This window comes from Furipterus horrens, unplaced genomic scaffold (assembly GCF_987537825.1).
Source record: "Furipterus horrens unplaced genomic scaffold, mFurHor1.1.pri manual_scaffold_9, whole genome shotgun sequence".
Taxonomy (NCBI): domain Eukaryota; kingdom Metazoa; phylum Chordata; class Mammalia; order Chiroptera; family Furipteridae; genus Furipterus; species Furipterus horrens.
Genome location: NW_028327179.1, coordinates 94,794,927 through 94,817,620, shown reverse-complemented (window position 1 = coordinate 94,817,620; position 22,694 = coordinate 94,794,927). Strand labels below are relative to the sequence as shown.

General features: G+C 38.8%; 1 long non-coding RNA gene across 1 annotated transcript; it reads right to left on the bottom strand.

The window, feature by feature from the left end:
- Positions 1–18,341: 18,341 nt before the first annotated feature.
- LOC150002226 (uncharacterized) lies at positions 18,342–21,729 on the bottom strand. The gene is made up of 3 exons (XR_016512994.1): positions 21,521–21,729; positions 19,570–19,653; positions 18,342–18,392 (listed from the first exon to the last, which is right to left on the bottom strand). It is a non-coding gene; the product is annotated as an uncharacterized LOC150002226 (long non-coding RNA).
- Between the last annotated feature and the right edge of the window lie 965 nt (positions 21,730–22,694).

Genomic DNA, 22,694 nt, shown 5'->3' with positions numbered 1-22,694 from the left:
TTTCCTAGATTGTTAGACAGAGCCTGATGACATCGTACCCCAGATCCTGAAGGAGACAGCTGACAGATAAGGGATGGGGAACTTCTGGGCATGATTGTGGCTTCTAGCCTTTTGGGGAGCAAGGGAAGTGCTGGGTCCCGTGGGAGAACAGGGCTCTGAGCTGAAGTGCTCACTGCTCTCCCCAGGTTGGATTGCTATAAATAAAGACCTGTTTTCCTCAATGCTAGTTGTTGGGTTTTACACCAAGGCACCACGTGAAAGAACCCCCTTTCACTCTGTAACAGTTTTGGCAACCCCAGATGGGACTAATGGAACCTGTAGCCAGGTTCACTCTGTAACAATATGACAATTAAAATGTACGAACCAGAGCTTCATAAATCAACCTATGTGAATCCCCAAAACAATGTTGACCTTAAAAAGCAAGTTGCTAATAAGTACATTATAATATAATTTATATACATTTTTTAAATGGCAAAATAATTCTAGAAATTTTATGGATATGTATATATATGAACTACAACTATAAAAATGCATTTGAATGATAAACATAAAATTCAAGACAGTGATTACTTCTGAGGATGGGGGAGGGTAACAGCCTAGTGGGTTTTTTTTTTTTTTAATGTAAATTTTCAGTAAAAAGTTAAAATGGCAATATTTGATAAAGCTTGGTTGTGGGTGCCCTGGTGACTTATTATTTTTCTCTGTGTTGGCAGTATTTCACAATTTCAAAAGGAAAGAAAGGACAAGAAAGATCTTCAAGGCAACTACTACAGCAAGAACAAGGTATTCTCAAAAAAGAAAAACAGACACAGAGAGGCTGTCAGATGCAAACATTCCAATTGGGAAGAAGAGCAGTTACAGGCTTCCAACGCTGCCTAAATGCTGCGACCCACTGTCTGTGTGCCAGCTAATTAACCCAGCCTCTCATTGTAATCTGCCTGGTCAGAGAGGAGAAAGGCCTCGTGATGCTGAATTGATCTGAGCCCCGAAGTACCTGAGGCATGGACAAGCCCAGGGCAAGTTTTTAGATGCAATTCTTCATTCAACAAACTTGATAATGACCAGCTTCTGAATTTGTAACAATCTAGTTTTGATTAGTACCAACTTAATTTCAATAGAAAACTGCTCTTATAAGCTCCATACCCTTTCTATTCCTTTGTACCATTCTCATAAAAAATATATTATATGTGCATTAGCACATTTCTAATTATTGCTTTATGTCACTCTTTTAAATCAGATAAGAGAAATAAAGAGTTACAAACAAAAAATAGATTTACATTGTCTTTTATATTTACCTATGCAGTTACCTTTACCAGTGACTCTGTTTCTTCATGTGGATTTGTTGCTAGCAGAGCTGCCCCATAAGAAACACTAAAGGGAGTCCTTTTACTTCATCCAGAAGATATCCAGCCATGTAACATGAAAAATAAAGACATTTATTGAAGAAGATACAAGATACAAGAAACACTGTACATAGGACAATGACGCCTCAGTCCCCTTCAAAGTAGGCACCTTGGGACCTCACACAGTTCTCCCAGTCGCCATTAGCTGCTCCGTCATATTTTCCTGAATCTCATCAACGGTCTGAAGTCTCTTCCCTTTCAAAGGTGATTTTAGTTTTGGGAAAAGCCAGAAGGTGCAGGGCGCCAAATCTGGGCTGTAGGGGGGCTGAGCCACCTGGGTGATTTGATGTTTTGCCAAAAAACTCTGCACATGAGCGGCGTGTTGTTGTAATGAAGCTGCCAATCACCAGTTGCCTACAGCTGCGACCTTCTGAATCATCTGAATAGTTTCTACAGAGGAATATTCAAGCTTAGTGCAAAATCTGATGCAGTTTCATTGTTCTACTCACTCAGTCATTTTGAAAGCGACGGCCACACAGTACACATGCTCACTCAACAGTGTTTACTGCCCCCACTGACTAGTACAGTGAAGTCACCATTGTTCATACATGGGCATTCTAGGCTGCTCTCCTTGGCTGCCAGGTTACATCAATGTTGCGCAAACCCATTCTCGATATATAACAATGGTTGATCTTTCTCCAGACAGATCTCATATATTCTATACATTCTTGGGTGACAGCGTTTTGAATAGATGATCTCAATACCTTCTGGCCTCCATGGTTTTTGATTAGAAATCACATTATAATCTTACTGAAGATCACTTGTATGTGATAAGTCACTTCTCTCTTGCTACTTTCAAAATTGTCTTTAGGTGCATTATGTGAAGGCATCTGATTGTTCATCTTTTGATAGTTTGATTATGTATCTAGGTCTGACTCTCTTTTACTTTATCCTACTTGGAGCATCTTGAGCTTCCGGATGTGTAAATTCACGTATTTCATAAAATTTGAGAAGTTTTTGGCCATTGTTTTTTCCAATCAGTCATTCTCCCCTTTCTCTGACTCTTCTCTCTGGAACTCCCATTATGAATGTTGGCGCATTTGATGATGCCCTACAGGTCTCTGGTGCTTTGTTCGCCTTTCTTTTTCTTTCTGTTTTACACACGGGATAATCTCAACCAAACCTATCTTTAAATTTCATGAATTCTTCTGTGTGCTTTAACTGGCTGCTGAGCTCTTTGAGTGAGGTTTTCACTTCTGTTAGTACAGTATTCCCTCACTTATCATGGGTATTACGTTCTAGACACCCCCCTCCCCGTGAGAGGTGAAAATCCACAAAGTAGGAACCTTACATTTATTTTCGTATTTATATATATATTAAGGCTTTATAAACCCTTCCCACACACTTATAAACCATTCCCAGTCCCTTATTAACCTTTCCTACTCCCTTATTAATCTTTTCCACACTTTTATAAACACTACTTATGTTCTTAAACACATTCTGCACTCTTAACCCTATGTAACTTTAACAATATATGTATACAGTAACGCAAAATCCTGCAATATAGTGAAAAATCTGCGATAAATAATTAAGTATAATATTTTTTAAAATCCTGCGATACAGTGAGGCCACAATAAGTGAACCGCGATATAGAGAGGGACTACTGTCTACTTTTCAACTCCAGAGTGTCTATTTCTTTTTCATAATTTCTATTGCTTTATTGATATTCTTTATTTGATGAGACATTACTATTTCTCGTAGGTATTTAGACATGGTTTCCTTTAGTTATTTGAACACATTTAAATTGGCTGATTTAAAATATTCATGTAGTAAGTCCAACATCTGGGCTTCCTCAGAGAGAGTTTCTTTTGCGTGCTTGTTTCCCTGCATGTGGGCTACGCTTTCATGTTTCTGTGTATGTCTCTTATTTTTTGTTGGGAACTGGACATTGAAATAATAAAATGTGGCAATGCTGGAATTAAGATTCTGCCTCCTACCCAGGGCTCATTGTTGTTTAGTGACTTTTCTGAACTACTAACTAGGTTAATATCAAACAAAATAGACATTAAGGAATAAAAGTTTAAAAGTATTTTTAAGGATAGAAGTTTCACAAGACTGTCTTCTCTTGACCTCCATGACACAACACTCTTTTAGTTTTCCACTGCTTTATTGCCTGCTCTTACTCAGTGCCTTTTATGACTCCTGTTCATTCCCATGACCTTTAAATGTTAAACTACTCCAGGTCTGAGAAATTGACTCTCTTGTCTTAACCATCTTTGCTCTCTTCCTAGTCACACAGATCCAAGACTATATAAGAAAATGTCAGACTCTTTTGCAAAAGGGTTGTTCTATTTTACACTCTAATCAGCAACATATGAGAATTCAAGTTATGATTGTTCACATCCTTGCCAAGAGCTGGTGCTGTTCTTTTTTAACATTAGCAATTTTCTTGGGAGTACAGCAGTATCTCACTGTGGTCTTACTTAACTTACATTTCCCTGAGGACGAGTGACATTGAAGACTTTTTTGTATACTTAGTAATCACTTTCTTGTTAGGTATCTGTTCAAATACTTTGCCTATTAAATCATTGAAGTTTGTCTTTTTTATTATTATGTTGTAGTTCTTTATTTCCTGAGTACTAGCCCTTTATCTAAAAATAATTTTGTGACTATTCTCCTAGTCTGTGGCTTGCTTATTCATTTTCTTAAAGATTTTTTTTTTTATGAGAAGTCTAATTTACCAATCTATTCTTTCTTTTTCTGCTTTATTGATGTATAGCTGACAAATAAAAATTATATATATTTAAGGTGTACAGGTGATGTTTTCATATACGTATATGTTGTGAAATGATTACTACAAAAAGCTAATGAATGTAACCCTCACCTTACAGTTACCCTTTGTGTGTGTGGCATGTGTGTGTACGGTGAAACACTTGAGATCTGTTAGCGAATTTTAAGTATACAACACATGGTTACTAACGATAGTCATCATGCCATACATTAGATCTCCAGAACTTATTCATCTTATCATATACTTAAGAGTTTGTACTCTTTGATCAATAGGTCCCCTTTTCCAACCTATTATTTCATGGCTAAGTAGGTCTGTATTCTAGGAACCTTTGCTTACCAGTAAGTCACAAAGATATTCTCCTATCTTTTCTTTTTATGTTCATTAATTTTTGAATATGAGATAGTTGAAATAATTCCTAAAGGTTCATTTTATTTATGAGATAGTAAAGGTTCTTTAAAAAAAAAACAAACTACATTGATAGCCAGTTGTTCTGGCCTAATTTGTTGAAAGGATTTTCCTTTTCTCATTGGATAGCTTTGGCATCATTGTCAAAACAATCAAATAATTATATAACTGCGTGTATGTGTCCTAGATTTCTCTTCAGTTCTATTCATCTGTTTGTTGACTATTATACCTGTACCATGCTGCCTTCATTATCTCATATTTATAGTAAATATTGAAGTCAGATAATGTTAGTCTCCAACTTTTTTCTTCTTTTACAAAATTGCTTTAAATATTCTAAGCCCTTTTTGCTTTCATGCAATTTTTAATGAGACATTCAATTAAAAGAAACAAAAGCCTAGTGGGATTATCATTGAGATTGCATTGACTTTATAGATGTAATTGTAGGAAATCTGATATCTTACTAATATTAAATTGGCCAATCCATATGCCTAGCAAAAGCCCAGTCCTCATCCTGTCCTTTACTTTCATGCTACTACCACACTCAAAACACTTCTGACCCCAGGAGGCTGGGCTTTTCCCACACCAAGCAATTCTTTGTGACACCAGCTGGATAACTCAACTCTGACATTATGTGCCAGCAGACCTCATTAGATCCCACAGGTTAAGAGTTCAGTCCCATCAGACTGCCCCCCAATTCAGACACCAATTGCAGGAAGTGCTCAGGTTACCTACAACTTCTGTAAAACTTGGCTATATTCAGACGTTCCCATGACTTCTCCTCCACCCTAGTAGATGTGATTATTTGCTTAGAACAGCTCACAGAACTCAGGGAAACACACATATACCAGTTTATTGTATAATAAAGGATATGATAAAGGAGACAGCTGAATAGCCAGATGAAGAAATCCTCAGGGTAAAGTTTGGGAGAGTCCCAAGCACAGGAGGGAGCTTGGGATTGGGGTTCATCACACTTCTAGTACGTGGTTGTGTTCACCAACCTAAAAGCCCTCTGAACCCACACTGTTGGGATTTTTATGGAGGCTGCATCACTTGGGTATGATCAGTAATGAACTCCATTTCCAGCCCCTCTCCTTGTCCAGAGAACGGGTGGGGCTGAAAATTCCAAGGTTCTAATCAGGGCTTGGTCTTTCTGGTGATCAACCCCCATCCAGGAGGCATCCAGGAATCCACCCGGAGTCACCTCATTAGAACAAAAGATATACCTATCACTCAGGAAATTCCAAGGGATTTAGGAATAAGGAACCAGGGTCAGACCAAATGCTGGAACAAAAATGCCCCCAGTGCTCTTAACACTTAAGAAATAACAAGAGTTTTAGGAGCTCTGCTGGGAGCTGGGGTCAAAGACTAAATGTTAGAACAAAAATTCTTCTAGCACTCCTATTTACAAGGGTTTCAAGAGCCCTTTGTCAGGAACCCAGGGCAAAGACATGTCTATATTTCTTATTATTTCACACCGTGAATATGGTATGTTTCATCATTTTAGATCTTATATAACTTCTCTCAGCAATGTTTTATAATTTTCAGTGTAGAGTTCTTACATATTACTTGTTCAATTTATGTCTAAGTACTTTATGTTTTATAAAATTATTATAAGTGAAGTGTTGTTTAAGTTTTCATTTTCCAACTGTTTCCTGAAGTATATCAATATACAAATGATTTTTGTATATGACTTTATATCCAGACACCATGCTAGAGTCACTTACTAGTTTTAGTGGTTGCTTTCTGGCATCCATAGGATTTTTTCCCATTCAGTCCTATTATCTGTAAATAGAGACACAGATTCAACACGTTATATCCCATCAGTATTCCAATCTCTCCTACGTTTATGTCTCTAGGGTAAACTCTTTCCTCCGCTCCAGACTTGTATACATGAATTCTTGACATTCTCCCTAGGCCTTTTAAATTTTTCAATGTTTTAAATAAGATTTACATAATATAACACTGACCACTTTAAAGTGTACAACTCAGAGGTTTTTAGTATTGTCAGAAAGTTATGCAATAATGCTTTACCCCTCAACCCCTGGCAACGACTAATCTGCTTTCTATCCCTGTGTATTTGCCTGTTCTGGCCACTTTATATAAATGAAATCATTTGATATGTAACCTTTTGTGTTGGACTTCTCTCACTTAGTATAATGTTTTCTAGGTCCATCCACACTGTAACATGTATCAGTACTTTGTCCCCTCTAATGGCTGAAGAATACCCCATTGTATGACTATATGACATTTTGTTTATCTATTCATCAGTCAATGAACGTGCTACGTTCATGTACAAATTTTCATGTAAACACATGTTTTCAATTCTCTTGGGTATATACCTAGGAGTAGAATTGCTGGGTCATATGGGAACTCTATTTTGAAACTATTTTAGGACTGGCCAAATGGTGTTCCCGAAAGGCTACAGCATTTGACATTCCCACCAGCCATGTCGGAGGGCTCTGTTTTCTCTACACTCCTGCCAGCACTTGTCCTGCCCTTCCTTTTTGGTATTAGAGCCGCCCTGGTAGCTGTGCGTTCACATGTCATTGCTGTTTGAACTTGCGTTTTCCTAGCGGCTAATGAGATCAATGATCTTTTCATATGTTCATCGATAATTTATCTTTTCTGAAAAAATACCTATTCAAATTCTTTGCTCATTTTTAATTGGATTGTTTTTTCCTTTATTGTTGGATTGTAAGAGTTATTAATACGGGGAGGGGGGGCGAGAGTAGGTTTAAAGTTGTAAGTACACAAAACACAGAGCTTATTCTTGCATTATTATTATTATTCTGTTATTTTCCATATGAACAACTGTAAACACAACCTACCCTGTATACTCTGCATACTAGACACTTGCCAGATATATAACTTGCAAATATTTTCTCCCATTAAGTAACTTATCTTTTCACTTTCTTGGTAAGTGTCCTTTGACACATAAAAGCTTTTAATTTTGATGAAGCTCAATTATCTATTTTTTCTTCTGTTTCTTGTGCTTTTGATGTTTTACTTTAAGGAACTATTGAAGAATCCAAGGCCATAAAGATCTACTCCTACAATTCATTCCCAGAGATTTATAGTTTGAGTTGTTATATTTAGGTCTCTGAAACATTTTGAGTTAATTTTTGTATATGGTGTAAGATAGGGGTCCAAATTTATCCTTTCAGATGTAGATATTCAGTTGTCTCAGCACCATTTGTTGAAAAGATCATTCTTTCCCTAATGAAAAGTCTTGATACCTTTATCCAAAAATCAATTGACCACAGATGTATGGGTTTCTCCTAGGCTTTAAATAGGCCAACTGTTCAAAGAAGAACTCCCAGTTTCCACACCGCCTCTGCCCCTGCCCCCATAATAGGTATGTACAGATCTGGTTCATTAGACGGTACACACATCATAAAGTTAACGCACATATTTGCACAAGCAAGCAAGGGAAGAAAAAAAAAAAAAGACTATGAAGAAACTACACCAGAGAATAGGATGGAAGGTAAGAAGAGATTGGAGATAAAAGTAAATCTGATTTATATAGAGCCTGTTAGGCCAAGGTATGTGATTTTTATCCTAAATACATTACGAAGCCACTGCATAGTTTTGAAAAGGGAAGTGAAATAAAAGAACTTACATTTTTAGAAGATCATCTGGCTGCCAGGTAAGTTCTGGAGCATGAAGTGGAAGTAGGATGACTTAGTGACAAAGAAGTAGTTTCAGGATATGTGTTGGGGGTAAAAGTTTGGAGGTAGAGATAATGGTTGGGGGTGCTCTGGAGAGGGAAAAAGGGAAAATCAAGTATGATTTCAAAGTTTATAGCTTTGAATAACTGGTGGATGATTACCCAATTACATCCCTACACTTGCTGAGATGTGTAAAACTAGAAGAGGAGAGGAACCAGTTTGAGGGGTTGGGTGAGCTTACTGGGAATTCATGCAGAGAACAGGCCTAGACCCTGAGCACCACAGGAGTAATCATCATAGTTGTAATTAAGTTGAATATGCTCAGATGTGTCTTGTATGTTGACAGACAAGATATATAACTCTCACACTGAGAAGGTAAACAAAAAGTGACTTCAAGGACGACAGAAAGGCTTCTGGAGTTGTGAGGAGAGGAGGAGGTGGAGAAAAGGGGGAGGGGCAAGGAGGATACACCAAAGCTAGAGAGGTAGTACGGACAGGCGTATATGCATAGAAAGGATTATGCACTCTTCTCCGTTCTGCATTAAGGACACTGGAAAAGCCATCTGGTACATTGCGTAATCAAGCTAGTTTTCAGGAACAAATGATTTTGAATATAAGGGACACCAACTTTTCCCCATTAGTCTATTGGGACCTAAGAAACACTACAGGTAGTCTGACCAATGGCATAAATTGATGTTGGGCAACATACGTATAATACATATATACAGTGTTTCCCATGGAGAATATTAAATAAATCATGTCCAAAGATGTACAATTCCTTTTATGCTGAAAACCTGACAATGAAGTAAGTCTTAAGGGACAGAGAAGGAAAAACTGGTTTTACAACTCCCATAACTTTATGTTTCAAACATCCAGCAAGGACAAGTGTCTTGAGGAAAATTATAATGGCCTTGAGGTAATTGTTCTAGTTCCACATTATTAAGAAGACTTTCACATCATTTATTGCTCACAAACACCTTGTAACAAGCATGACAATTCAATGAGGGAAACAGATACCTTCAGACTGAGTAAAAATAAGCCAGTTAAGACGACAGATGATCCTCACCTTGGATTCTTCAATACTTAGCATGTCGGTTCGTAAAGCAAAAGGCTTTTAAAGTTCCTCATTGTGTCCCTTTTATCTTTGCTTGTTCACTTTTAGCTGGAAGCCTCTCGTTATAACCACTCTTCCACATAGGGTTGGGAGGTTCAACATGGAGTTATATGTTCAAAAACTGCTTCTGCGCTTATCAGTATTCTGTAAGACAGGAGCAGTAATTCAGCTCGTGGATGAGTCCAGATGGGCTGTCTACCATGACTACCAATCCTCACTTACCACCGACAATCTCCTGCTCATAACTTTTATTTATTTTTATTTTTTATATTTTAAAACATTTTAATACTTATTTCATTTTTGTGTTAATTTATTCTATTTATCTGTTTTTTTGTTTTGTTTTGTTTTGTTTTTTAGAGAGAGGGGAAAGGAGAAAGAAAGGGAGAGAAACATCACTGTGTGGTTGCCTCTCACTCGCGCCCCCAACTAGGGACCTGGCGTGCAACCTAGTCATGTGCCCTGACTGGGGATCGAACCAGCAACACTTTGTTCGCAGGCCGGCGCTCAATCCACTGCTGACAACTTTTAAATGGCAGCTTTAGTCACAACTTCTCTTCAATGTTTCACAAATCACTGGGCCTCGTCTCATCCAAAACAATCCAATGCACTGATGTTTAGAATGTATTAAATAACAGGAAGTGCGAAAGTTACAAAATGTTCAATCTTCTCATTAAAGTAAGTGTTCTTGGTTCCTTAACTCCTAATATCTAACTTCTTTCATTATTTTAGCAACTAGTAACCTTTCCTAGACTGTAAATGATTCTTCTGCACAAAATCAGGGAGGATATGTTTATACTGATTCAAGAAAAGTTCTCATGAAAAATGACACCTACAAAACCATACTAATTCTAATAGTGTGAGAGAGATGCATATATGTGTATGTGTATAATATATGCATACACACACACACACACACACATACACACATATATAAAAGGGTCTGAATAATTAGGGTATTGCCTCTCAAATTTATTATGTCAATTTAATATACAAAATATATAAACTCGTATCAACATATATACTAGCAATTTAAATCAAATATATTTATAAAATGTTAGATTGCAACTTGGTTTAAATTATCTAATATTGTTAAATTTGGCTTACATTATCTAATATTGAATCATTAAAATAAAAGGGCAGGGAAGTGATACTGGCAGGTACTGGAACCAGAAATTCAGACCCAGTAGCAAAAATAAATAAATAAAGTAAAATAAAAAGACAGCCAAAAAGGTATCAAAATAATAAGCAAAAGAATTTTAAAGAGAAAAATCCAGATTTTTTGCCACAGAGGAAGACACCTAATATGAAAAAGATGTGAAGGTGGAGAAATACACATTTATGCATCAATTGTTGAAAAACTTCAGAAGTAACTGAATTCAATTACTAAAAAAGATTACAGGGAGAGAATCTTAAAAGCAGCAGGAGAAAAGCAGTTAGTTACCTACAAGGGAGCTCCCATATGATGTCAGCTGATTTCTCAACAGAAACTTTGTGGGCCAGAATGGACTGGCAAGAAATATTCAAAGTGATGAAAAGCAAGGACTTCCAACCAAGATTACTCTACCCAGCAAAGCTATCATTTAGAATTGAAGGCCATATAAAGCGCTCCCGGACAAGAAAGAGCTAAAGGAGTTTATCACCACCAAACAAGTATTACATGAAATGTTAAAGGGACTTCTTTAAGAAGAAGAGGAAAAAATGACCAAAATATGAACAATAAAATGACAGTATATACATATCTATCAACAAATGAATCTAAAAAACAAAATAAGTGAACGAGCAAAACAGAAACAGACTCAGACAGAGAACAGCTGCCAGATGGGAGGGGCGTTGGGAGGGATGGATGGAAAAGGTGAAGGGGTGAAGGGATTAAGAAGTACAGATTGGCTGTTACAGAATAGTCATGGGGATGTCAAGTACAGCGTAGGGAACGTAGTCAATAATATTCTAAATAACTATGTATGGTGTCAAATAGTTACGAGATTTAGTGGGATGATCACTTAGTAAGTCATTTAATGCTAATCACTGGGGTGTACACCTGAAACTAATATAATACTGTATGTCAACTGTGATTAAAAATAATAATAATTTCAATGTTTACAGTCAATTCCAAAAGGTATCATATATGATATGACATGATTCTATGTATGTGACATTTTGAAATGACAGAAGTATAGAGAATCAGACCTGCCCATAGTTGCCAGGTTTCCAGAGGTTAGTGACTGAGTGCGGGTGCAGCGGAGGCAGGGGGCCGGTGAGGACGGCGGGCATGGTTATAAAAGGCCGGAAGGAGGTTTCCTTGTGGTGCTGGAAGTGTCTGTATCTTGACTCTGGTGACAGATACACAAGCCTGCACAGCTGAGAAAACGTCATAGACTAAATGCGCACGCGGACGTGCACACGCACACGTGTGAAACGGGAGAAACCTGAATCGCCTAAGTGGATTGCATCGATGTTAATTTCATCCTTGTGATATACTACGGTTTTGTAACCAGTTCGGGGGAACAGGTTGAGGGGTACGTGGGATGTCTTTGACTTATTTCCTACAACTATGTGTGAAGCTGCAATTATTTCAAAGTAAAATGTTTAAAAAAAAAAAAAAAAAAGACTGCAAGAATTCATTAACTCAACGGTTTTTGTTACATCTGCAGCAGAGGATACGGAATTAGTATTTACCTTTAAAGAAGAAGGCCAAAAGGCGTTGCCACCAACTGAAATTTAAGAAGGAAAAAGGGTGAGCAGCTGTGGAAGTAGAAAGTGGGGATTGTAGAGATCTGTTCGGGTCTCTGGAACGTGCAGGGTGTGACACACCCAGGTGCGACCTCTAATGGAAAGATGCCAGGCTGAGGCCAGGTGGCGACACCTAGACGTGATACAGAAGTCTTCATTGTAAATAAAACCACAGTAATGGGGAAGAGGGTAAAAGTTCTGAGAAAAAAATGGGCAGAGAATACAGTCTGGGGTTTTATCAATAATTAAACTGTAATCGACCTCTTGTGAGGAGAATCAGCAGTGTGGGGAGCCATGAAATCTAAGGTAATTGAGATTTTTAGAAAAATAACTGATAGCATCAGATGCAAGAGGAGGAGTGACACTTCGTATTGTGAAGTAGGAAAGGAGAATAAGAATGAATAAAAACAAGAACTTATGCATGACCCACGGACATGAACTATAAGGGGGCTGGGATTGCTGGAGGGAAGAGGGGTACTGGGTGGAGGGGAGCGAAGGGGGAAAATTGGAACTGCTGTAACAACATAGTCAATAAAACATACTTATAAAAAAAAAGAACGAATAAAAACGCACAGAAGTTGGTAGCTGGGACAGCTGGAAGCAAGAGCGTTCACATCTTAAAGCCTCTCTTTTCTGTGAAGTAGGAAGCAAGGTCACAGGAAGGCTTCCATACCTAAGAATCAAAGACAAAAGTAAAACAGATTTGAAAATAGGTATTAGGGATATTAAGCACAAAATTCAGCAGTAGAAGTTCTGATGTCTGTACAAGTTAGATGCTATGAAAGATTTGCTCTTTAACAGTCTACTGTATACAAGGCTCTCCCAGAGCAATGGTGTTAAAACAAACAAAAGCCAAGACTCTCGTTATTGTTTGGCAGACAGAAAAGCCTAGCACAGTGTCTGGTACTCAGCGAGTATGCAATAAATATCTGTTGAATGAATGAAGAAATGAAAAATGAGACATCATAAAAATATCATAGGAACAAGAAGATACCAGGAAGGTTTTGCTGCAAACGTTTCTAATAAAAAATACATACTTCAAATAATACTAAGAACTTAAGAATGTATCTCTCTATGTATCTTGTTGATACATAGAGAGATACATTACAGGGTCTTATGTATCAACAAGATACATAGAGAGATACATACATTACAGGATCTTATTAAAACCTGAGTGAGACACAGGAACAATTTTATCTCGTGGTCTCTTACTATCTATAAATCATGATGGAAAAACAATTTAATTCTAATATATCAGAAACAAAAGGCTTATCAAACTATATCAGAAATAGATCTTAGGTAGATACTATAATAAGGTAAAAATTAATGCTATATTAATAGTAATAGGTACCTAACAAGTTTTTAATTGCCCGAAAACATTTCTTTGGAAACTTACCACAATGTTTTATTACCATAAGTATGTATTACTTTTATATAATGAAAGAAAAATTTCCTTCAACATTTTAAAAAATCTCAAATGTGCACAAAAGTTAAAAGAACAGTATTATAAATACACTACTTCTAGATGAATCCTTCATCCCAAATTCCCAAATTGTTAATATTTTGTCACCTTTTCTTTTTTCTATTTCCATTTTTGACTATTTAAAGTAAATTGCAGACATATTTCAGCCCTAAACATTTCACCATTGATCTTATAAAAACAAGAATATTAAATTAATTGGCATTTGTTCACCATTATCACTTAATACACAGCCCACATTTAAATGTCCCCAATTGTCCCAACAATATCTCTAATAGTTTATTTTCTTATCCAAGATTCGGTTACGTTTCATGTATGGCATTTGGTTGTTAGGTCTCTAATTCCTTTTAATGGGGACTAGTCCCCCTTAACTTTCTGCCCTTGACTTTTGTTCTTCATGATATTGACTTCTTTGAGTTAGAGGTGGTTGTCCTACATAATGTCTTTCATTCTGGATTTGATTGTTTCCTCGTGGTCGCGTTTGGGTTAAACATTGTCTGGCCCCCATACTACACAGATGATGCACTGCCATCAGGACTTACATAACATTGAATTGTCACCCTATTGGTGATACTGGGTGTAATAGTTTGATTAACTTAGTGACTGCCAGGTCTCTCCATTGCAAATGAATACTTCCACATTTATAATTAATAAAAAGTCCATGTGGTGGTATTATGAAAGCATAAGACTGTCCTGCTCCCCAACAGCCTCTTACTCAATAATAGTTACAGCAACAATTAATGGTCCTGACCTGGGGTAATTATTACCTTGGTGGCTGCAAAATTGATGATTTTCTAATTCTATCATGTCCTTGCTCTTCAGTGTACCAAGGTGCATCCTGTACAAGCTCAATTTATACATTTCCTGCCCCAGATCTGGAATCAACCATTTCTCAAAGGAGCCCTGTTACTTCCAGTGGAGAATGACATTTTCAAAATAAAATATCAACCATCAGGTATACTTACTGTTACTCCCAGACACCTCTTCCAGTCGGTAGATCTAAGACTACATCTATTAATGCATCTATATATAATATATACACTATATAAGTATATATACATACATGTCTATATGTACTTATTTGGTTTACTCGTATAGTTCTAATTCTGTCACTCCTCTATAAGTTAACTAGCTTATATTCTTTTAAAGATTACATAATGTGTCTATATATGTGTACACACATTCTTTTTTCACCTAAATCCAATGTTAATACTGCTACTTCCAACTTAAATCCAATGCCATACAGGGTTCTTCTTCGATTTCTGTGTTCCATACATATTTCTTACTTTTTCCACATAGGAACCCTGATTCCCAACATCAATATATATGCTCATTTGCTCTATCCCACAATAAATACAAATTGTTTCCAAATTACAAAACCAATATCACTACCAATAATAAACTTTCTAAATAAACTTAAAGATTTGTGTGTAGTTCATTTTGCTGTTAGAATGTATTCTGGTCGGTACTTAATCAGAAGTAGAAGCACTAGGAATGTAAATAATAAGGAATGTATGACAGGGATTTGGTCTTAAGCAATGTGGAGCTCGTTAAACCGTCTATGTGAGGCCAGGTGTCTGCTGCTGGAACCTAAAATCCTCAGGGCAGATAGGAAGAAAAGGTGGAGGTCCTGTGGGACAAGCCTGTGAGGTGGGGCTGGAGTATAAGGGACTGCAATACAAGTCAGACTCCCACTACCCCGGGCTGTCATCACAACTCAAATGATGGGGGTCCTGCAGGAGAAGCCACACACTTAGCCATGTGTCCCATCAAAATGGTAGCAGTTATTGTCATTTTTGGCACACAGGGGTGGGCTCTTGCTCTAATAGATACCCTCACAGATGCATTTCTTTTTTATTTTATTTTGTTGTTCCACTTATTTAGCTAAGTATATTTTATGGATTCTGCTATTACAGCTGTCTCCATTTTTTCCCTTTGCTCCCCTCCACCCAGTACCCCCCTTCCCTCCAGCAACCCCACATCCCTTAGTTCATGTCCATGGGTCATGCGTGTAAGTTCTTTGGCTTCTCCCTTTCCTATACTGTTCTTAACATCCCCCTGTCTATTTTGTACCTACCAATTATGCTTCTTAGTCCCTGCACCATTTTCCCATTTCTCCCCCTTCCCCCTTCTGGCAGATAACCCTTCAAATGATCCCAATACCTATGATTCTGTTCCTATTCTGGTTGTTTGCTTAGTTTGTTTTTATTTTTTAGATTCTGTTGTTCATAGTTATGAGTTTGTTGTCATTTTAATGTTTCTAGTTTTGATTTTCTTTTTCTTAAAAAAGTCCCTTTAACATCTCATGTAATAATGGCTTGGTGAGATAAACTCCTTCAGCTTTACCTTGTCTGGGAAGCACTTGATCTACCCTTGCATTCTAAATGATAGCTTTGCTGGGTAGAGTAAACTTGGTTGTATGTCCTTGCTTTTCATCACTTCGAATACTTCTTGCCAGTCCCATCTTGCTTGCAAAGCTTCTTTTGAGAAACCAGTTGTTAGTCTTACAGGAACCCCTTTGTGGGTAACTCTTCTTTCTCTTGAGGCTTTTAAGATTCTGTATTTATCTTTAACCTTTGGCATTTTAATTATGATGTGTCTTGGTGTGGTCCAGTTTGTTTGGGCCTCTCTATGCTTCCTGGACTTCTATGTCTATTTCCTTTGCCAAATTAGGAAAGTTTTCCTTCATTATTTTTTTACAGAAGTTTTCAATTTCTTGCTCTTCCTCTTCTCCTTCTCGCACCCCTATGATTCGCATTTTGGCACATTTAAAGTCATCCCAGAGGTTTCTAAGCCTCTCCTCATTTTTTTCAACTCTTGTTTCCTCATTCTGCACTGGTTGACTGTTTTTTTCTTCCTTACGTTCCAAATCATTTATTTGAACCCCAGTTTCTATCCCTTCACCATTGGTTTCATGTGGTTTTTCCTTTGTTTCACTTAACATAGCCTTCACTTCTTCCCTTATGTGTTTGTTGTACTTAATCTTGTCTGTCAAGTCTATGAGCATCGTTATCACCAGTGTTTTGAACTCTGCATCTCTTAGGTTGGCTATCTCCTCGTTGCTTAGTTCTCACACTGGAACCTTGATCTGCTCCCTCTTTTGGGCCATACTCCTCTGCCTCCTCAACTTGATCACCTCCTGTATTTGCCTCTGTGTCTTAGGTAGAGCTGTTGCATCTGTTACCTTGTAAGGGGCAGAGCCTTAGGTATTCGTCAGTGTGGGGCAACCTGTTTCACCACGTTATGGTGCTGTATGTGGGGAAGGGGTCTGAGAGGCAACAATGCCACTTGCTCACCACTTACCCTTTTCCAGGCATTTCTCCTGCTTCCTGAATGGGACTAGTGCCCCTCTAGCTGTTGCCCTGGTTGAGGTTCCCACAGTGGGTGGGTCTGCAGATGTTCTAGGACTGTGGGGCCCTTTAAACAAGTGGACTCTGCTGACAGACCAGCAGTTTCTTCTTCTGCCCCAACCCCCACTGATTTTCACAGTCAGAAGCAATGAGGCTTGATTTCCCTGGTGCTGGAGCCATGAGCTGTGTGGTTTGGTCTGGGGCTGGGCTCGCTCCCCAGGTGTCCCTCCTGACTTTTACAACATGTAACTGCTCTTTCTGCTGGCCTGCCACAGCCACTGCCTTGCTGCTGCTGCCACCACCACCACCACCACACCACACTGTGTCCTCTCTGCCCCTCCTACCTGTCTGGATGAGTATTGCTTCTTCACTTCTTTGTTTTTTTGGATTTCCATGCAGTTCAATTTTCTGGTAGTTCTGATTGTTTTTAGTTTTGAGGTAGTTGTATTTCTTCTTATTTTTGTGGAGGGTGCAAAGTGTGTCTACCTACACCTCCATCTTGGCCGGAAGCCCACAATGCATTTCTGAGAGTCGTGGTGAGTTTGCTCTGGGCCCTCTCCAGAGTGGGTATGGTCTTCCATTATGGAAGAGGTTTCTGGGAAATAGTTCCTGTTTAGCTATTTTGAAATCGTGTAAATTTATGATAGTCTGTAGTCAGAAAATTACATTCATTATTATATAATTAACTACATTAATTATTTTCTGTGCATAGTTGTTATTAATTTGATATAAATTAAGTTTTTTGTTAGATTTTACTTTTTTCACTTATTCACATGTCTCCTAAATGATATTAAAAGATATACTCAGAAAAGTCTCACTCCTACCTTATCTCCTCCATCCCATTCTTTTTTTTTTATATATAGAATTTTTATTTTGGTTTTCAATTACAGTTGTCCCATTTTTCCCGTTGCTCCCCCCACCCAGCCCACCCCTTCTCCCACAATCATACTTCTCCCCGCTGTCCATGTCCGTGAGTCCTCTATCCCATTCTTACCCATTCTTTAGCAGGTACTAGTTTCTCCTTGTTTCTTACCAAAAGGTAGCATATTGTATATTGCCTATTACATCTAACAATAAAAGCAAACTTTAAAAATTTAACGTCCAAAATTACTAAATCCACAAAGATATTTCAAAGAATTCTCTGTCTTATTAACACACCCAAGAGTAGTATAAACAAGATGTTATAAGATGAAATAACATACTGAAATAAATGTGTTTTGGTAAATGTTAGAGATATATCTAACAAATTTCATGAATCTAAAAAGTATGAGAAATATGCCCTGGCCAGTGTGGTTCAGTTGGTTGGATCGTCATCCCGTAACTAAAAGGTTGCAGGTTCAATTCCCAATCAGTGCACATACCTAGGTTGCGGGATTGAAACCTGGTCCAGGCGTGGGTGCGTGTGAACTCTGCTCTGGACGCACATGATCCCCGGTTCAGGTGTGAACGGGAGGCAACCGATTGATGCTTTTCTCTCACATTGAAGTTTCTCTCTCTCCCTTCCTCTTGCTCTAAAAGCAATGAAAAAAAATGTCCTTAGGTGAGGATTTTTTTTTAAAGTATGGGAAATACAAGTTCAATAGATGAGATGACAACAATGCTAAAAAGACAAAAAATCTAGACTTGGCGTAAAGGGATTTTATTTAAAACAACAACAAAGATTTTTGTTGACTGCGAGTTTCATAGGTACCATTAATCAGGTGAGGTTGCTTACATGATTTTTGATTACATTAACAAAAGCACAGTTCCTAGTTTATTGCAATCCGATATTATATTCTTTGTTGATTGGGCCAAATCTGGAACAGTGGTCAGTTCATGGGACCGTACTTTAAGAGGAACATTGAAAAGAGTACACGGAAAGAAGAGAAACTGCTTGGAGAAGAGATCTAAAGGATACAGAACTTCCTTCAAGTATTTGAAAGCAATTACATAAAATAAAGCTCCTCCTGCATTCCTCAAGAAGGCCAAACTCAGACCAGAATAGACATCGTAAGAAGAGGATTTCAATTCAACTGAAGGAAAAAATAACTGCAGTTCAATGTACAGTATTAGTTAAGTTTCCATCATTAAAGGATTTAGACAGAGTCTGGAATTCCAATGAGGAGATTCCAAGTGTCTCTCCGCAGGAAGGTTGTGCTGACTCAACTCTACGATTCAATTTTCTCCTCACACCTAAATAGCTTATGAGAGTAGCCATCTATTAAATAAAACCCCTTGTGTTATTTGTAATGATGACCTTGCTTCATAAGTAAAATATTAAACTGTTACTAGCTGTACACCATTGAACACGGTTGGAGCTGAGCACAGTTCCGGAGTCTGCTTACTTGTTTCTAGTCATTGACCAAATTAACATGGGAATCAGACCTGGCTGGGTTAGTCTGGCTGATGGGTAGAACTCTCCAGTGTGTATTAAAGATTTTATTTATTTACTTTTTAGAGAGAGAGAAAGAGAGGGTGAAAGAGAAGGAGAGAAACATCAGTCAATTGCCTCTTACACACCCCAAACCAGGGACCTGGCCCACAACCCAGGTGGAAATTAAACCAGCGACCCTTTGACTTGCAGGCTGGCACTCAATCCACTGAGCCATACCAGCCAGGGCTATCCAGTGTCCATTAGAATGCAGGATTCAAGATAGGAAGGCCAGTTGGAAATAAACTCATCTCCAGGAAAGGGAGGGTCAGACGTACCAGCAACACTTCTTAACAGTCTCAATCATCCGCTGAGGCAATGTTCTGAACAGTGCTTCTCACCTAGATTTGTTCTCCAGCATCCTGTGAAGACACGAATGCCTTAGGGGGACAGTGAATTGTGAGCAGAACCTAAAGGAACCATGACTAAAATGCCTGTTAGACTTTAGAATGCAAGATAATACTGCTTTGGTGTCCGTATGACACAAAGGGAGGTGTTCTTTCTCTTTCTGCTCAGAACACAAACTGGCTCATGTCCAAGGACACAGTGCCAGTGTTCTGTGTAGAGGGCTGCAGTACCTCACCCCTGCCTAAGGCAGCATTGGGATGTGGGGGGAAGTGCCCAGAAGGAGACTGTTGGGTGTGTTCAATGGTAAAGGACCTGCACTTATAATATTTCTGCATGCAGTGGGGCTTCAGGAGCTAACAAGAAAGTAAGGGCTGCTTCGTTAATGTACTGGAATGTCTTGGGCATTTCCAGTAATAAAAGGGGGAGAATTTGAGTGGAGAGTCCCTTCTGGAGAAGGTGACAATAAGTGGCCTTTTCTACAGAGTAGCCAGTTCATGATTCTAAACATGACCTGTCTGTAAATTAAACATATCTATAAATTCTTTTGACACTTCTTCCATTGAGAGGTAGGATCTGAATCCCCTGTCCTGGAATTTGGACTGGACTTTGTGACTTACCTGATTCCAATAAAATGCAAGGAGCAATGACTTTGGAGGCTAGGTCATAAAATGCAATACCTTGCTTACAGGAATACTAGCATTTGAGCTCTTAGCCAACCTGCAAGAAGTCTGACTACCCTGAGGCAAACATGTCACCAGGAAGCCCGAGGCTCATGAAGAATATGTTCAGGTATTTCTGGCTGACTGCCCCAGTGAGGCCCCAGCTTCAACCACCAGATAGATACGTGTGAAAATATGCCTCCAGATGACTCCAGTTTCAACCTATTGAGACACTCCCCCCAGGCACTGACTTCCCAGATGAGCTCCCAGGCATCAAGGAGCATAGATAATCCATCTCTTCTATGCCTTATCTGAGTTCTGACTCAGAGGTTAACTTTATACTTTGTAAAGGGCAAAACTATCATATTTTATCCTCAGAATGATACAGTTAGGTAGACTGGACTGGTATTACTACCATCCTCTCTTTAGAGGTTAAGAAAACAAAAACAAAAATACAGGGATTTACTCTTACCTGCTTTGAGATTACTTAGCCAAAAATGTAGCATGCCAACTAAAATCCTGATCTTTGAACTCCGAAGTTTATACTTTATATTTTCCTATCTGAATACTGCGGGGCTTTAGAATGGTCTAGGGAAATCAAATAAAATATACCCAGAATTTGAAGACAAGGTCGGAAAGTGTTGAATAAATGGAAGCTAACAAGAAGCAATATTCAATAAATGATATCAGCCACTCTGTGAAGAAAAACCATGTAAGATATGATTTACAGATAGCTGCTGGTAAGGAAGGCTATAATTTAAAATAGAACCAATGAAAACATAATCTTAGGACTTTTCACGTTCTGAGGCAGTGTTTTAATGATGTAATATTTTATGAAGATGATTTTTAAAAATGAAATAACTGTTAAAGAACTTAAAAACCTGCCAGTTATATTTCTGATGACATCAAGGGGGCAAGGCGCCACGGCTGGCTGACGGTGCTGTTTCAGTCTGCTTAGAAATATGTGCTTCTAGTAACGAGGGGCACTTGAGACTATTGCTTGATGACACTATCCCTTATGATCATTGTCATTGATTCTACTTTTCCAAGCTATCTTTTAATTTAAATGCAGTGCCTCCAGGAGACTTTCCTACTTGGAAAAGAAAGTACAATGACACTTAACAAACCATACCAGGCTCATTCGATAGGTTGTTTTTTGTCTATTTCAATGTAAAGGGATATTAGTACGCTGATGAACCAAGCAGTCTCACCAACTACTTACCTTGGGAGCAAGGGTCAGCTCCCGGCTCATGGGTACTGTTATCTATTGGCAGACATCCTGCTTCAGAGGTCAGTAGGACAGCTTTCTGTCTCTTGAATCATCCCCAATACAATAAGCAGGTCACTGGTGATGTCCCCATTCACGGGAAGTACAAAAATGCGGTGTCCACGCATAGCTTCTCACGACTTGATGTTTCGGTTCCTTTGGTCATTAATTTTCTACTACCCAGGAGCCCACCGTAAAGTCCGCTGTTTGCCCCTCCTATTTCTCCCTTCCTAAAATTGTGCCCCCCTCCCCGAAATAGTCACCTTTTCCTTTAAAATAAGTGTATCTTTAATAACGAATTGGGTTTCTTTAATTCCATTCTGTCGTGGGACCTCTAAAAAGGATTTTTACCTCTCCCCTCTTAACGGTTTTCACGCATATTTTGCATCGAGAATGCCTTGGAATGTTCTGTTTATGAAAGGCACGAAAGTATTTAAAATATTTTGAATGGTTTTCTTCCGAACGAAAACGATCCAAGTTTTGATGCGTCAGAGGTCTAGAATGTTCTGTGCCTTGTGCAGGGTCTAGCACATGGAAAGTGCTCCATCACTGACACTTGTGAAATGAATGAACCTGGAAAACGAAAAATATTCTAAAAGGAAACATTTTCTTCCTCCACGATGGGGAAAAAAGAAAACTTTTAGATTTCCGTTTCAGACCCACTTTAACAGACCAAATCCTTTCATGAAAAGGATACGAGCATCATTCTGATTATTTGGCTGTTGCTGAATATATTTCTATCAAATTCCATTCGGCCGTTTCAACGTTGGGGTTGCAAGTCTAATTTCTATGACAGAGACGCGCGTTGGGGAGGAAGCAGCAGAAGTGACTTGGGCTTCCCCGACCTCCCTCTAGGATTCCGACTTCGCCTCGAACAGCAGCCCCGCGCGGCTCGTCGGTCCCACGTTACAGAACAGGCTTAGGACCAGGACGGGAAGAAGGCGAAGCCATGGAAACGCCGGAGGAAGACCGGCGAGCGCCACCACCGCGGGCAGCACGCGAAGGAAGCCTCCCCAAACGGGGGCGCGAGGGCGCCCCTACGATGACGTCACGCACCGAAGATGACGTCACGACCGTGACACGCGGGTGACGCCGTTGCCGCGGCGACTTCTGGTGGTCTCCGCCTCCT